The following is a 15,129-nucleotide window of genomic DNA, read 5'->3' on the forward strand; positions in this document are numbered from 1 at the left end:
GTTTTTGTTTCTTTTTATGAAGCTAATTCTAAAGTGTGATAGCGGAATTATTGCTTCTAAGCAGAGCTATGTGCACTTTCAAACAGTATCTTGTGTAGAAAGCTAAGCCAGGTCTATAGGAGCGCTACACATGGAGATGTTTTTCATCAACTACTCTAGGATTTCTAATAAGATTCCTGCTGTGTGTCTCAGTTCCAAGTACTTCCTGGGAGTCCGTTTGGGCTGTTGTTTTAGAGTGTGGACTTGATGTCTGACCAGCCCCGTCTGAAGCTGTGTGACCTTGGGCGAGTTGCATGGTTCTGGGTCCGATTTCTATCATAAAATGAAGAGTAGCAGTAGAGGCTGCTAGTGTCAGGATTAAACGTGGGCACATTTGTTGGTGCCGTTGGAACAGTGCCTGGTGACGTGACTGCTTCTGCGATTGCTCTTAGGATTACTGTCTTTACCACTATTTGATTCTTCGGGAAGCTGCCATTGACCTTGAGGGCTGCCTGGATGGTCGAGGAACTCGTGTCCAAGGCCATTCCTCTGCGTCTACATTCAGGATTTCCCATCTCAGGTCTGAGTTCCGTTCTCTCACCGCAGGAAGTTCCCAGACCTGCACCTGCTCATTAATTTCACCTCTTCTAACAGCAGAGATGACGACAGTCAAGACTCGACAGGAAACAAATGTTTTTTTTTCCATCCAAAGGGTATTTCATAAAAGGAAGAGCTAAGGAAAGTGAGACTCTCCCAGTGGAAATGAATGGTCTTCAGTAGTGGATGAATAAGCAGCAAAAGAATTCAACCTGAATTTGGAGAGCTTAGAGGTCATTTTGTAGAGTCCAGGGATCCTGCAGGAATCACGATACCAGTTTAGATACTTAATTTGCACTATATGCTGGGAGGGCTGTTCATTCGTTTGTTCTCTTAACAGACATTCAAGACAATTGCCATTGTCATGCGCATAGTACAGATGAGCAAACCAAGGCATGGAGTATTTGAAGATCCTTGCACATGGGCACTTTGATTTTAAGGAGCAGAACCTTGGAGCCACAGAGCACAGAGCGTGCCCTGACCCTTGTCCTGCTGCTCAGGCATGTATTTGCAAACACTGTTCTTACACAGGTTAACTCAGGCGCATCATGAAATTTATTGGACTCTCGTGCTGCTTATGTTTCTTCTGAAAGTTGGAAATCTCAGCTGTGCTTTTCCTCCGCCCCACAATTTATAGCATCTGCCCCCTTCCCTATAGCCTGACAGCTTCATGACTGCTGCTGCTGCTGCTACTAAGTTGCTTCAGTCGTGTCCGACTCTGTGCGACCCCAGACACGGCAGCCCACCAGGCTCTACCAGGCTCCCCCGTCCCTGGGATTCTCCAGGCAAGAACACTGGAATGGTTTGCCATTTCCTTCTCCAATGCGGAAAAGTGAAAAGTGAAAGTGAAGTCGCTCAGTCGTGTCCGACTCCCAGCGACCCAATGGACTGCAGCCCACCAGGCTCCCCCATCCATGGGATTTTCCAGGCGAGAGCAGTGGAGTGGGGCGCCATTGCCTTCTCCGACTAGTTTAACTTATTTCTCAGTTTTTAAATTAATAGCGGTTGGAAGTAGTTCTCAGAGTGTCATGCATAAGGCAGGCGACTTCCGGCCCTTTTCCTCCGACCAGGAGGACAGTTCTGAGGACTCAGTGAAGACCCGAAACACAAAGAAGCAGGTGCACGCACATGGCAAGGAAGGCCCACCAGCTGCCGCCGGGCACTCACTCTCTCCCTGGTACTGCAGCTGCAGCCTTTACAAGGCAGCGTTGCCCGTGATCCCCAGGCTATCCTGAGATTCCAGGTAACAAAGAGCTGAGGGATCACCGATGCCCTCCGGACTTCAGGCCCCGAATCAGGTAAGAATTTGTCACGAAGACAGGGGGCACAGGTAGCTCCCGCACAACTCGCGCTTTCAGGATCTCTCGGGAGCCTTTGTGCTGTGCATCTACCCATTTGATCGTAACCCCAAGTGAAAGTAACCTTAGCTGTGTTGGAGTCATTCTTGTGGTGAGCCCTGGAACTGAAACCAGACTTTGTGGTTTGGCCTTTTCTACTTATTTCTCCTCTGAGTTGAATATAGTGATGTGTTCTGAAACCAAAACTGTCAGATGGGTCTTTAATAGGCATTATTGATGATCTGTTTAAACTATCACTCTGCATTTGTTTCCTTCTTGGAGAAAAACAAGTTGCAAATCTCCCAAATGACTTATGCATATAAATGTAGATTAATGGGCTCTATCATTGCAGAATTAAAATTATAATAACTGGGTCGCCAAAGCTGTTTTAAATTGTCCCACATTAAAAACTTAAATGATCAGGAAAAGCAAAGCTGAGTTGCCTTTGGGTGCATCAGTCAGAAAGAAGAAAGAATCTGATGACTCCAGCAAGTACATCATTGCTTTTGAAGAACCATTCCTTATATTTTGATTAAAAAAAAATCAGAGGAAGCCAAACACATAACTGTATGAATTCTGTCTTGAAGATCATCTTTCTTTCGATGACTCAAGTCTAAAGGTGGTGGCCCTTCATCATTCTTGACAAAAATGCTGGAATTGGTTAATTGCAAAATAAACAAGTGTGTAAGGGGAAAAAGTCACTGCTTGATCCCCCTCTAATCCATCTCAGTGGGGTCCCTCTGAGACTCCTCAGAAACACTCATTTCCAGTTTTCTATGTCCATTCCCTCACTAAACCATTAGCCACACCACAGTGGGGAGACAGAAGACTCTGTGTGCCCCCAGGTTTTGGATAATCACCAAGTCCAAAGCAGGGGAGTCGGGTGATCATGGAGTGACCGGCAGACCCAGCTCTGCTCTGCACACCTGCCCATCTGATACCAAGTGTTATTGTCCATATCACAGGCATCACCAACTTTCTGGTCCTCTTACCACAGATCCAGTACATGGCCTGGACCTTGCCAACCTTGGCTTCAGCTTGCTGCAGATTTCTCAGCATAGAAATTCCTACTGGAACTAGAATTTGGGAGTTTCATGCAAAATAATCCCATGAGAGACTATTGAGTGCCCTAAAATCAAGACATACTGTATGATTTTGATTTTTCCTTTCTGTATAATAATGTTAATAAGAAAACGAATGATGTCAGTTTTTTATACTTTGTGGTCTTCCCTGGTGGCTCAGATGGAAAGAATCTGCCTTCAGTGTGGGAGACCTGGGTTTGATCCCTGGGTCGGGAAGATCCTCTAGAGAAGGGAATGGCTACCCACTCCAGTATTCTTGCCTGGAGAATTCCATGGACAGAGGAGCCTGGCGGGCTAGCAGTCCATGGGGTCCCAAAGAGTCAGACACGACTGAGTGACTCACACTTTTCCTTGTACACCTTGGATTTAGAGAACTTGCTTTGGTTCTGGGTTTAATGATTACTTTCTCTCTCAAGTAATCTGTTCACGGGGAAGGAACTGGTTCTTACCCACATACTGAAGTCAGATCTACACCCTACCTGATAAGGATAGATTGGCCATTAATTTTTTTATTTTATTTCAAAAATTTTATTGGAGTACTGTTGCTTTATTATTTATACTGTGTTAGTTTCAGGTGTACAGCAGAGCGAATCAGTTACACATACACACATATCCGCTCTGTTTTAGATTCTTTTCCCATAACGGCCTTTACAGAGCACTGAGGAGAGTTCCCTGAACTACACAGCAGGTCTTTACTAGTTACCTACTAATATTTTATTTATAGTATGTTGTACTTTGGTCATTCATTCTTTCTCTATAGCCTTTTTGAAAAGACCAATTAGGAGGAATTTAACAATGATTGATAGAACCAGACGCAGTGTAATAAAACATTGTACTAAAAAACAAGGCCACATATAATTAATAAAATGAAAGTAAGTTCTGAATGACTGGAAGCAAAAGCAGCGCTGATTTTGCCGTGGACAGTGGTGTGAACCCTAGCAGAAAACATTCACTTTGGTGCTTGGATTTGAAACCCTGTGAACCTTTAGAAAATATGGGTTTCAAGAAATAAAGAATGAAAAAAAAAAAAGACAAAACCCAACAAACTAGGCCCAGAAAATGAGTGCTCCCACTTTTGTAAATCCGCCAAGATTCTCAATTCAACTGCCAAAGTTTTGATGTTCGGAAAAACACAGCGGAATTGCTGACATGCATGCTGCATAAATGACTATTCATCGAATGAATGCTGGAGCTTATATGTGACTGCTCTCCCTGGCTGACTAATATATCAAGCATGGTCCTTGTTTTGTGCTCTGACAAACTTTCTCCATTGCCATAGTAACCTCTACATGTCGGCGGAAGCTGATGTCATTCAAGGTATTAGTCATTCCTAGGGAATTGATACTCAGAGTGCTAATAAGTCTCCGGGAGATAAAGGGAACTAAGTATACATCCTGGTTAAACATTACTTAACCCTTTCACCCCACACCTGCTGCAGATGCCCACCGAGGGGATTCCCGAGGAAAGCTGAACATGCCATCCACCCTCACCATGGTTATACAGCAGGGGTTGCAGTTAAATTACAACTTATTTTTCTCAGCAAGTTTATGTCATGGTATTAGGCTGCCATCTCGAAATAGCCCATGTTGGGTGGCTTAAAAAATAGAAAGGGATTTTCTCACAGTCCTAGAAGTTGGAAGTCCAGGATCAAGATATTAGAAATTTCAATTTCCGGTGAGAAATTCTTTCTTGTCTTGCAGATGTTCACTTTCTTTCTGCTTGTGTCCATATATGACAGAGAGAGCGAGAGTCTTGGTGTTTCTTTCTCTTCTTATAAGGACATCAATTCTATCAAATTAGATCCCCACCCTTATGACTTCATTTAGCATTAATTATCACCGAAGATGTTCACATTGGTGTTTAGGGCTTCAACATATGAATTTTCAGGAGAGAGGCACAGTTGTAACTGTCCGGCCTCTTTCACACCCAAGGATAAAAGCCCAAATGGTACACTTCTAGTGTGTGTATGGTTTTCACTGTTTTATTGAAATAGCTTAAAATCAAGTTCATGTATAATGAAGACCAGAATAAACTTGTATCTGAGGCTGAACACCAGGCTAGTATCGGTGTAAATACAGGTCTGCATCTGAATGTTGTAATTGTGTGTCTACATAAGTTCATATTAGAAATACTAAAAATTCATCAGAATTAAAGAGCAAGAGAAAAGAGTAGCTACATTCATTGTGTTTTGTTCAAACAAAATTCAAATATGCTCTCTTGCATGGGTTTCAGCTCAATTTAGTTTTTACACTGGGTTTGCTTCCATGTTAAATGTGTTTATTGTAATAGTATCCATAGGAACTGAAGTCGCGACAGAAGCTGGAGTAATTTCCTGCTAAAAAGTGTGCACGAGTATATTCCAGTTAATGAAGACTAGACCCAAGAACACTGTGGGCAGGGTACAGAACAATTAGTAATACACAAACCACAGTGCTGGGAAAGATTGGGGGCAGGAGAAGGGACGACAGAGGATGAGATGGCTGGATGGCATCACTGACTCAATGGACATGGGTTTGGGTGGACTCTGGGAGTTGGCGGTGGACAGGGAGGCCTGGCGTGCTCCTGTCCATGGGGGTCACAAAGAGTCGGACACAACTGAGCAACTGAACTGAACTGAAGGTCTGAATGTTTGTATTCTTTGAAGATTAGCCTATGGAGACCTAATGCCCATTGTGATTGTGTGAAGAGACCAGTGAAAGTCACTCAGTTGTGTTCAACTCTGCGTCCCCATGGACTATACAATCCATGGAATTCTCCAGGCCAGAATACTGGAGTGGGAGCCTTTCCCTTCTCCAGGGGATATTCCTGACCCAGGGATCGAACCCAGGTCTCCCATATCGCAGGCAGATTCTTTACCAGCTGAGCCACGAGTGGTGAGGAGAACAGTGTGGAGGTTAATTCAACAGCCCAAGTCACAAACAAGGACGGTTCAACCAAGTGATGAGACGCGAGTATCTTAGGAGACTGTGTCTGCAATTTGAAGGAAGAGTCAGGAGAACTGGCTCCCGAATTACATGTGCAAAGAAGACCCAGGTTTACTCTCAGGAATTTGGCCCAAGCAGATGGAAAAAAGAGCCACCCTGTGCTTTGATGGCCAAGACTAAAGTACAATATGTTGTTGTTGTTCAGTCACTAAGTTGTGTCTGACTCTTCGTGACCCCATGGACTGCAGCACCCCAGGCTTCCCTGTCCTTTGCTATCTCCCAGAATTTCCTCAAACTCATGTCCACTGAGTCGATGATCCCATCCAACTATCTCATCCTCTGTCACCAAGCCTGGACAAGTGGGGTACATAGAAGGTTTGAGAAACTCACTTTGCACCCAAGGTAGACGTGGATCATGGCATGTTCATTCTTACAGGAAAATATGTGTACTTCATTAGACCTAATATCTGATTAGCTTGGATCCTGCCTTCAGTGTTGGACAACACACATCATCGAACAAGAGGTCAGTCTTGAATGATTCCTGCTGTACAAGTTGCTATAGGTCTTTAAATTACCAGTTAGTTCAATTTAGTCACTCAGTCATGTCCGATTCTTTGTGATCCCATGGACTGAAGCATGCCAGGCTTTCCTATCTATCAGCAACTCCGGAGTTTGCTCCAACTCATGTCCATCCAGTCGATGATGCCATCCAGCCATCTCATCCTCTGTCGTCCCCTTCTCCTCCTGCCCCCAATCCCTCCCAGCATCAGTCTTTTCCAATGAGTCAACTCTTTGCATGAGGTGGCCAAAGTGCTGGAGTTTCAGCTTCAGCATCAGTCCTTCCAATGAATATTCAGGACTGATCTCCTTTATAATGGACTGGTTGGATCTCCTTCCAGCCCAAGGGACTCTAAAGATTCTTCTCTGACACCACAGTTCAAAAGCACCAATTCCTCACCGCTCAGCTTTCTTTATGGTCCAACTCTCACATCCATAATGACCACTGGAAAAACTGTAGCGTTAACTAGACGGACCCTTGTTTGTAAAGTATGTCTCTGCTTTTTAATATGCTGTCCAGGTTGGGCATAGCTTTTCTTTCAAGGAGAAAACGTCTTTTAATTTCATGGCTGCAGTCACCATCTGCAGTGATTTTGGAGCCCAAGGAAATAAAGTCTGTCACTATTTCCATTATTTCCCCATCTATTTACCATGGAGTGACCCTGATGCTGGGAAAGATTGAGGGCAGGAGGAGAAGAGGACAACAGCATCACCAACTCAATGGACATGAGTTTGGGTAAACTCCGGGAGTTGGTGATAGACAGGGAGGCTTGAACTGAACTGAACTGAACTGATGGGACTAGATGCCATGATCTTCATTTTTTTGAATGTTGAGTTTTAAGCAAGCTTTTTCACTCTCCTCTTTCAATTTCATCAAAAGGCTCTTTAGTTCCTCTTCTATTTCAGCCATAAGGGTGGTGTCATCTGCATATCTGAGGTTATTGATATTTCTCCCAGCAATCTAGATTCCAGCTTGTGCTTCATTCAGTCTAGCATTTCACATGATGTACTTTGCATATAAGTTAAATAAGCAAGGTGACAATATATAGCCTTGATGTACTCCTCTCCCCATTTGGAACCAATACATTGTTGCATGTCCTGTTCTAACTGTTGCTTCCTGACCTGCATACAGATTTCTCAGGAAGCAGATAAGGTGGTCTGGTATTCCCATCTCTTTCAGAATTTTTCACAGTTTATTGTGATCCACACAGTCAAAGGCTTTGGCATAGTCAATGAAGCAGAAGTAGATGTTTTTCTGAAATTATCTTGCTTTCTTGATGATCCAATGGATGTTGGCAATTTGATCTCTGGTTCCTCTGCCTTTTCTAAAACCAGCTTGAACATCTGGAAGTTCACAGTTCATGTACTGCTGAAGCCTGGCTTGGAGACATTTGAACATTACTTTGCTAGCATGTGAGATGAGTGCAATTGTGTGGTAGTTTGAGCATTCTTTGGCATTGCCTTTCTTTGGGATTGGAATGAAAACTGACCTTTTCCAGTCCTGTGGCCACTGCTGAGTTTTCCACATTTGCTGGCATATTGAGTGCAGCACTTTCACAGCATCATATTTCAGGATTCATCAACTGGAATTCCATCACCTCCACTAGCTTTGTTCATAGTGATGCTTTCTAAGGCCCACTTGACTTCACATTCCAGGATATCTGGCTCTAGGTGAGTGATCACACCATTGTGATTATCTGGGTCGTGAAGATCTTTTTTTGTATAGTTTTTCTGTGTATTCTTGCCACCTCTTCTTAATGTCTTCTGCTTCTGTTAGGTCCCTATCATTTCTGTCCTTTATCGAGCCCATCTTTGCATGAAATGTTCCCTTGGTGTCTCTAATTTTCTTGAAGAGATCTCTAGTCTTTCCCATTCTATTGTTTTCCTCTATTTCTTTGCACTGATCACTGAGGAAGGCTTTCTTATCTCTCCTTGCTGTTCTTTGAAACTCTGCACTCAGACGGATATATCTTTTGTATCTTTAAGTTACCACTTACAGAAAATTCACAGGAAAAATTCAAAACAGTTTAACTACCCATGAGCATGTATTCATTTTGTAAATTAAAATCTTCTAATGCTGGAGTTTAATACCATGTAAGAATTCATTTTTAAGGGAAAATGGGAATATTTTGGAATGCCTGAGATGCCTAAACCTTCTTGCTTAGTTTTTCCACCTGTCCTAGACTGCTTCCTGCTGAAACACTGTAAATTACTTAAACAAGGACTCCCATTTCAGGCTCTGCTTTTTGGGAGCCTGACCAAGAGGTATCAACACACAGACAGCCTTTCCAAGGGCTTGGATATCTGATTATCTCAGATAGCAAGCACTGCTTTTTATTGTATAAAATACACATGAACAGATATGATAAAATTCCCTTTAACCCCACTGTCCACAGACAGGCACTTTGGGCACAGTTTATGTATTCAATGTCTCTCCATATATGTATGATTACATAACAATATCAGCTATACTATTCTGCACTGGCTTATTCACTAAATAATAAACATTAGACACCTTCTCTGCCACTACACACTCCTCTAAAGCTTTGTTTATAACGGCTGGGTAGAATTCTACGATTTGGGCAATTGACATAGCAATCAGAGTCACCCTGCTTTCTAAGCTGTCTAAGAGATTGGCTCAAAATCCCCACATGATAGACAGGAAGTCCAGTGACCTCATTAGGATTTCCGTAAATTACTAGAGGTGTCATTTTCTCACCATCCATCCTAACTGGATGTTTGAGCTTTTCAATTAAATCAGTTCACCCCTAGAACCTTCTCACCATTTCACATAGATCTCCTCAGTGCCACACGGACCCAGATATGAATTTCAGGTATTTTCCTTAATAAAAATAACAGGAAGGCATCTGTATATGTGACTGACAGAGGATCTGGGGAGCTGGAGGGGTCCCCCTTGGACAATGCAGACAACCTGAAGGCTGACAACAGATGTCACTGCTCATAGTAAAGTCCTGGTTGAGGAAGTTTTTTTAAGGTTCCAGTTTCAGACTTTATTTTCCAGCATTTCAGCATTTATCTCTCTTCCTTCTTCTTGCTTTTCTGCGTGTTCACCTACTCGTCTGTCCCTGCTCTCTGAGGAGCAAAGCGGAGTGTGTCCTTCGTACTTTAGGAAACAATTCATCTTCCGGATGATGTCGTTCCTTGAGTCGCACTGGGGCAACTTCTTGGAATATTCTCTGACTTAGAAGGGGCGCCCTCCACCTGGCCTTCTTACTTAGACTCTTACCTACAAACGCCTGCGCTGTCCTGCTTCCTATTGAGGTGAGTGGTGTGAGCGCCACTTTTGCATTTGCAGGATCGATTTCCCTCGTGCTGAAGATTCAAATGCTTTCACTTTCTTCCCATACGCGTCATTCTCTGATAAATATCTCTGCTGAATCTGCCTCTACATCTTCTTTCTTCTTCCAAAGGCCTGGAATGAGAATTTCTGTGTAAAGCGTGCAAGCACTTTTTAGAGCTTACCGTGTGTGTCTGTGTGTGTGTGTGCGTGCGCACTCCGACGTTCCTGACTCTGCGACTACACTGGACTGTAGCCCATCAGGCTCCTTTATCCATGGGATTTCCCAGGCCCACAATACTGGGGCAGGTTGCCATTTCCTTCTCCAGGGGATCAAAACCGTATCTGCTGCATCAGCAGGCAGATGCTTTACCACTGCACCACCGGGAAGCAAAAGCTTATTGTACTCACAGGTAACTTGCTTCCTCAAAAAAAACTATACCAGTTTCTACTACCATTAGTCATGTATGTTTTCTCTAGATATTATTTTTTTCCTTTTTACCTATCTGATGTTGGAAACCATAATTTTACTTTTTTAATGAGTATTTTTTTTTCTTTGCTAGTATGGTTGAATTTTTTTTTCCTATATGTCTGATGGGAATATGAATTCCTTCTCTTCTGAACTGCCTTTTGGTTTTCTGGGAACTCTTAAAAATTAATTTTTTATTATTTATTAATAATTATTTGTAAGAGCTCTTTGTATATTTAGACCCTTAATAAGCTCTTTACCAGCTGCTTAATTTTTGCAGGTTGTTAAGTATCCCACATTTTCTAAACCCACTCCCTGCCCTGTGTAAGCTGCTCCCATGAACACAGGCCGAACGTAGGGACTTCTGATGAACAGAATGTGGAGAAAGTGGTGAGAAGTTGCTTCCAAGTTTATAGGACAAAATGGGTTGTGGATTTTGTCATGTGCCCCCCTATCCTTTGAAGAAAACCCAGGAGGAAGCTCTGTGGAGAGGCTGGGAGGTCCATGTGAGCGAATGTGGACCTTTTATTTTCCAAACTGAGTTTTGAGATAATAGCATCCCGGCTGGCACCCCGATTGTAGCATCCACTGTGACGTGTCAGAACCTCCAAGCTAAGCCACGCCCAGCTCCTAATCCACAGAAACGCAGATGATGACCGCTTATTGATTCTGGCTGCTAAGATTTGGAGAAATCGTTGCATGTCAGTAGATAACTGAACAGTGGATATTTTAAGAAATCCTTAAACTCAACACTGTAAAAATCTCACCTATAATTTATCCTACTTCTGTTATGATTTCATGTTAACAGTGAAATGTTTAACCCATCAGCAATGTAGTTTCACAATAGATAGATTACATTTTTAAAGAAAAACAAGCTGTATCAGTTCAGTTCAGCTCAAACCACTGCACAATTGCACTCATCTCACATGCTAGTAAAGTAATGCTCAAAATTCTCCAAGCCAGGCTTCAGCAATACATGAACCATGAACTTCCAGATGTTCAAGCTGGTTTTAGAAAAGGCAGAGGAACCAGAGATCAAATTGCCAACACCTGCTGGATCATGGAAAAAGCAAGAGAGTTCCAGAAAAACATCTACTTCTGCTTTATTGACTATGCCAAAACTTTTGACTGTGTGGATCACAATAAACTGTGGAAAATTCTGAAAGAGATGGGAATACCAGACCACCTGATCTGCCTCTTGAGAAATTTGTGTGCAGGTCAGGAAGCAACAGTTAGAACTGGACATGGAACAACAGACTGGTTCCAAATAGGAAAAGGAGTACGTCAAGGCTGTATATTGTCACCCTGCTTATTTAACTTATATGCAGAGTACATCATGAGAAATGCTGGGCTGGAAGAAGCACAAGCTGGAATCAAGATGGCTGGGAGAAATATCAATAACCTCAGATAAGCAGATGACACCACCCTTATGGCAGAAAGTGAAGAGGAACTAAAAAACCTCTTGATGAAAGTGAAAGAGGAGAGTGAAAAAGTTGGCTTAAAGCTCAACATTCAGACAACGAAGATCATGGCATCTGGTCCCATCACTTCATGGCAAATAGATGGGGAAACAGTGGAAACAGTGTCAGACTTTATTTTTTTGGGCTCCAACATCACTGCAGATGGTGACTGCAGCCATGAAATTAAGACGCTTACTCCTTGGAAGGAAAGTTATGACCAGCCTAGATAGCATATTGAAAAGCAGAGACATTACTTTGCCAACAAAGGTCTGTCTAGTCAAGGCTATGGTTTTTCCAGTGGTCATGTATGGATGTGAGAGTTGGACTGTGAAGAAAGCTGAGCACTGAAGAACTGAGGCTTTTGAACTGTGGTGTTGGAGAAGACTCTTGAGAGTCCTTTGGACTGCAAGGAAATCCAACTAGTCCATTCTAAAGGAGATCAACCCTGGGTATTCTGTGGAAGGACTGATGGTAAAGCTGAAACTCCAGTACTTTGGCCACCTCATGCAAAGAGTTGACTCATTGGAAAAGACTCTGATGCTGGGAGGGTTTGGGGGCAGGAGGAAAACGGGATGACAGAGGATGAGATGGTTGGATGGCATCACTGACTTGATGGACGTGAGTTTGAGTGAACTCTGGGAGTTGGTGATGGACAGGAAGGCCTGGCGTGCTGCAATTCATGGGATTGCAAAGAGTCGGACACGAGTGAACGACTGAACTGAACTGAACTGAAGTGAGGAATGATTTGCAAAAGTGTTTATAAGCATACTTTTTAACCTCTTTTATTGTGCTCCTATGCACTAAAGATAGAACCCTCTGCATAAATGTTTTAGTCTGCTACGTACTCTACTGGCCAGGTCTGTTTATTTTCTGCAGTTTTGATGCTTTGGGATTTGGGAGGCTGAGGACCCTGGAGAGACTTCCCTGCTCAGGGTTAGCCAGTTTCTAGAGATAGTCAGGGACTCCTGTGCAGTCTGCAAGGGTGCCTGTCACATGTACATCAGCCAGTCCAGATCCCCACCCTCCTATCCCCTCCTTCTTGACCCCAGTCACTGCAGAGCCAGAGAGCAGACCAGGAAGGACGTCCCTGCCCCCCAGAGCAAGCAGAAATTATTCAGACTAGCCAGTCCTTAGTCTGCCTACTGGCTGCCCTATTTCTGCCATCAGAAACCACAGTAAAGGTCATGTTTTTGCCTGTCCCTTCTGCCTTCTGACCCACAGAGGTGCTTCCCTGTGTGCCCGCCTGGCATGATGTGCCCCCCTTCTTGGGACCTGTGATGAAAACAATTCATCTTTTCAATGAGTCATCTTCCGAAATATTGGCCTAATCATACCTGAATAATAATAATAGCACCTATATTTTAAAGCATACATGTGTGTAACTACATATGTAAATATATGTAGCTACGTATATGTAGTTGCTCTCTTCCATGTTATCTATATGTGCATATAGTCTTATACACACGTACACATGTAAAACATACACAGTTGCTCTTGCTAAAATTAATTCTGTCCTGATGCTGGGAAAGACTGAAGGCAAAAGGAGAAGAGGGTGGCAGAGGATGAGGTGGTTAGATAATATCACCAACTCAACGGACACGAGTTTGAGCAAACTCCAGGAGATAGTGAAGGACAGGGAAGACTGGCTTGCTGCAGGCCATGGGGTCGCAAAGAGTCGGACATGACTTGGTGACTGAACAACAACAAGAAGTCTATTTGGGGCAGGGAATTGTGCTCTTTTTCAATGGTATATTTTAAAAAAAAATTTGGCCGTGATGTGCGCCATGTGGGGTCTTAGTTCCCTGGCCAGGGATTGGACTCACGCCCCCTGCATGGGAAGCACAAGGTCTTAACCACTGGGCCAGCAGGGAAGTCACTGCTCGTCTGTTTTGTATCCCTGCCCGCTGTGCTAACTGACTGAACTGGGGGGAAAGACAGTTTTTGCAGTATGCATTAGTATTGCTTTTTAAATCTTCGTGGGCAAAGACAGCCCTCATTTATAAGCTGTGTTTCTTGAATGATATTATTGCGGACATCATGAGACTCACCGGAGGCTCCTGACGCTTTTGGATTGGAACATCACCTTGCCAACATTGTACGTCATTGTCATCACGGTTTTCTTTTCACGGAAATTTACAGTGTTTCTCTTACGGGTGGTTGCCAGTCACACCTTTTGGGCTTGCTGTGAAATGGTTCTGCGAGCATCATTACTATCGTTCAACATTTATGAGCCGAGCAGCTTGAGGATGGGGCCCTGGGGTGCAGAACTCAGCCGAGAGTCAGTCAGTCAAATGTAATGGATTCTTCTGGCTGTGATGGAAAGACTCTGCTAGGAAAATAACAAAGGTGGGAAAACTTAGAAGATTAAAGGACACAAGCATTAAAAACCCTGAGCAATTGCATTTTTTCCACAAGAAGAAATAAGCCCCTAAGAATGTCTTTTTGACCATTTTGCTGAGTCTACAGGTAAGTTTCCTCTTAGGAGGCTCTAAAGAGGGAAAGAAGTGAAACAAAAGCTATAGATGAGATAATGGAGGGTGGCTCAGTGGTAAAGAGTCCACCTGCCAATGCAGGAGACACAGGTTCGATCCCTGGGTCAGGAAGATCCCCTGGAGGAGGGAATGGCAGCCTTCTTCAGGATTCTTGCCTGGAGAATCCCAAGGACAGAGGAACCTGGCAGGCTAGTCCCTGGGATTGCAGAGTTGGACACGACTGAGTGATTGAGCACACACAGCATTTTATTTATTAAATTAATTTTTACTGGAGCATAGTCGCTTTACAATATTGTTAATTTCTACTGTACAGCAAAGTGAATCAGCTGTATGTATACACGTACCCCTATTTTTTGGATTTCTCTCCCATTTAGGTCCCCACGGAGCATTGAGCTCCCCAAGGTGTGCAGCTGGTTCTCACTTACAATCATTTTTGAAACACTGCCTCTTTGACAGCCTCGCTATACGTGTCTCTACATAAAATGCCCCGTGGAAGCTATGTTTCCCAGACCAAAAAACAAGGAAAGAAAGTGCACCTCCTCCACAGCAAATAGTACACGTGTATCTGGTGAAAAATACAAATGTTGACACATCTGTAAATATAATGTAGACTATATTTGCATTCACTTTACGGCTTTGACTTAAACAAGGATGAGGACCACTTTTAGCAGCCATTCATGCTCACTATATTATTAATTATTCATCAAAATCGCCATACCAGAAACTTTGCAACACACAGAGCTTTATACCAATAACTTCTTTCATCATATGATTTTGCTTCTGTTTGGCCTTTGCTTTTATTTAAATCTATTCATCTCTTTCCACTTTATTTCTCCTTGTAAGCTCTCAGTCCTTTTGGAGGGAAGAGAAGAATAAATAAAAATAAATAAATAGATATCTCAGAATACTGTTTATAAGTTATGTTTGTGATAA

Source organism: Bos grunniens, chromosome 12 (assembly GCF_055505025.1).
Source record: "Bos grunniens cultivar Pamir isolate PY7600 chromosome 12, Bosgru_T2T1.0, whole genome shotgun sequence".
In the NCBI taxonomy this organism is placed as follows: domain Eukaryota; kingdom Metazoa; phylum Chordata; class Mammalia; order Artiodactyla; family Bovidae; genus Bos; species Bos grunniens.